General features: G+C 35.4%; 1 pseudogene; it reads right to left on the bottom strand.

Moving 5' to 3' along the window:
- Positions 1-1,457: 1,457 nt before the first annotated feature.
- LOC149263796 (aspartic proteinase nepenthesin-2 pseudogene) lies at positions 1,458-3,113 on the bottom strand (annotated as a pseudogene).
- Between the last annotated feature and the right edge of the window lie 214 nt (positions 3,114-3,327).

Raw genomic sequence — 3,327 nt, 5'->3', positions numbered from 1 at the left:
CATTTAAAAACTACTCAATATAAATCTAAATTGCTAATAATTATGTGATAATGTATATAAATCTAGATTAATATTAAATATAGATCTATCATATATAAAAACATATAAAATGTTTTTTTGAAAATCACGTAATTATTTAAACAAATTATAAATTGAAAAACTTTTCACATTTCTGTGTCAATTTCAATAACATTGTTTTTTTGTATTTACACCATTATGCCATAAAACTGAATCAGAACAAAGTAGTGTATATACAACTTCTCTATCAATTAAATGCCTAATAATTAATGATGAAGACTTTTATTTCATAATTATGTCATAAAGCTGAATCAGAACAAAGTAGTGTATATACACCTTCTCTATTAATTAAATGCGTAATAATTAATGACGAAGACTTTTATTTCATAAATAAAACCATATAGATCAATTAATTTTATATTTCTTTTTATTGTGACCTTAGATTAAATCATTTGATTTTCTTGGAAATCTCATTCACCATTGAAAAATTTCCCATTGATCCTATCATGCCATCATCATGAGGACTTGTCATAGGCTTTACAGCATCACTATCGAACCAAGGTGCATTGGGAATGATCTCGAAAAGCATCCAAATAACAATATTATCAAATTCTTAATTACCATACACCTAAAAGTAATTAAGTTTAATTACCTTAAAAGAATACTAAGTTTACATTTACACAACATAACAGTTATAAATATTAAAAATCATCTACAAAAAAATTAAGAAACTTTTCAATGAATATAAAAAAATATTTGCACACTTTTTACATGGTTAAATTTATTTTATGTATATGATGTAATTATTAAATACATATTTTCTGCAGTTATCATAAAAGTTTCGTTTCATCATTATAATGTAAATACATATAACATGAAAAATAGCAAATGGTGATGAGGTCTACTGGTGGCTGTGATCGATCTTAATATTGAGCGATTAAATATCCCTACTCGTGGATGACGATTTATCAGCAAAGTAACCAGAAAAATTATTATCAAACTTACTTATCGTTTTTATCATTTATATAGAAATATATTTGTTCATGGAATTCCGATTTCATATGACATTTCTACCTTCAGGAGCACGCAACACTAAAATGCTGTGTGTATATTTTAATATTTAATTGAACGTCATCCGAACACCTCAGGATTGCCTATAAATTTTGATCGCGTGTCAGATTGACCACAATTTTACATACAGCGACCAATCAAAGGATTAGTTTAGCATACCACGCCCGGAAAAATTTCAAATGCGATTCTGAACTTAGAGTTGCATTCGTTTGTGCGAATATAGTAACCTCGATTTGAAAATTATTTCACCTTCATAAACTAGTATCAAAATTAGAGCACAAATATTAAATCAGATGATGATATATCCTCCCAATAAAATCTAACCACAATAAACTAAGATAAAAAATATAAAACAAATATTAAATCAGCTAATTATATACCTGCATGACAACTTGCAGGGTCTACATGGAAGACATTGGTATATTGATGCTTATTACAGAGTAAGGTAATACACTGATTACAAGGTCGTGGCGAACCTCATGTGGCAGCAGAAGAAAACAAACCCTAACGTGCAACATATACTTCCCGGCGAACCTCATGTGGCAGCAGAAGAAAACAAACCCTAACGTGCAACATATACTTAGATATCAATAGGAAACTGCTTGGTGGCTTAGTTGGAGAGGCTGCCACAAGCAACAGGCGCAAACGACAGCATGTTTTTTCCGTTGTCATAGAGCATTTGGTAATTCTGCTGTTGCAGATTCCCAAATATGGAGAGGTCAGTAATACCCTCATTCGATAACATTGTAAGGCACAGCACGCGACTGCCAATATCGGTTAAGTAGTTATCTTTGGAAAGAACAAAATCTGCCCCCTTGAAATGGAATGTCACAGTGGGAAAGCTTGAATCTGAGGTGTCCTGTTGGAAGCAGAGGTCCAGGCCAACGCTAGAGCCATCAGCGTGTGGGAGATTAATCGATGAGTTCAAGGTTTCCTTCACAACATCATAAGCATTCTGTTTCAGATAAGTGACAGTCGTTCCAGAGTCTACGATAAGTCCACCAGAGCCATCAGATTGAAGATCAAAAGTACCAGCAGGAATTGCTAATAATTTGTCATTAACGCTGATTCCTGCCAATGAAAGATAATAGTATGTTGGATTTGAAGTACTTTGAATAATAGGAGTCGAACTGACATCACCGGCATTAATTGTAGCGCTGCTGCCTAATAACAAAGAGCTCGTTTCGGAAGAACTAAAAGAGACGAGACAATAAGAAAACTTGTTTCCCATGGATGGACCGAGCTGAGAGACCAAGGAAAGAGGGCCTCGTCCAAAGCCTACCAATCCACTTGCTTGTGCGAATGCAATTCCTGAATTATTGTGGCCGCAGCCAAACACAATATGCGAAACAATTTGGGAAGAAAGAGTAAAGGTCTCGTATGAAAGCATCCCCTTCGTAAAAGATTTGTCACCATAGCCATAGCTGTATTGACACTCTGCATTAGAGCAAGAAAAGCTACTACACAGGGAGTTATCGCAAGGGACTGGACTGTATGTCGAGGATTTGGAAGGATCATAGATTGGAGTTGGTTGATTATAACAATCAGTGCAGGGCTCGCACTGCGTCCATATTAGGTCACTACCCGTGTCCAGAATTGCAGGATAAGATATAGATGGCGTTCCAATCGAGATGGTCATGAGAAATTCTCCATCTCCTGACTTTACTGAAGCCTGGATATCCTTCATTTGATCATCAAGCTGCAATTTATTAGTAACTGCAGATATGATTTGCAGTTTTTCAAGTCTCTCATAACTGCGTTGAACTGCTCGCTTCAGACGCTCAGCGGATGTAATATGTGGAAAGAGTACTGAATCTTGATGGACAAGATCTATTCTCAACCCATTCAACGGTTTGCATTCTATCAAAGGGAGGAATACGACTACAGACAACAGTAACAAAGGAATCGACAGAAGAAGCTGGTGCTTGCAGGTGACAGCAGAATATGTAACAGCTGATTGCCCAGCTCCAGCCATATCGACCAAGCGATATTATTTTACAGTGGGAGGAGAGGGGAGGAGGAAGAAATGCTCTGCTGCACAACAGTGAATGGGATGCTTTGTATTTATATTGACTGGACGTAAGTAGATGCCTTGAATCATTCATTTTATTGACCGAGTAAAGCGCCGTTGATTACGGAGGATAAAGATCGTTCAATTCATATCGATTATTGTAATTGGAATCTTATGAGTGATGGTGGTTATTTCAATTGAAAATATGATAGTTATGGTGGTTATGA

The sequence above is a fragment of the Pinus tabuliformis genome, chromosome 6 (assembly GCF_031772625.1).
Source record: "Pinus tabuliformis cultivar Carrire ecotype Pingquan chromosome 6, CPIR1, whole genome shotgun sequence".
NCBI lineage: Eukaryota > Viridiplantae > Streptophyta > Pinopsida > Pinales > Pinaceae > Pinus > Pinus tabuliformis.
The sequence above is the reverse complement of the archived record's forward strand: the minus strand, read 5'-3'. Positions and strand labels throughout refer to the sequence as shown.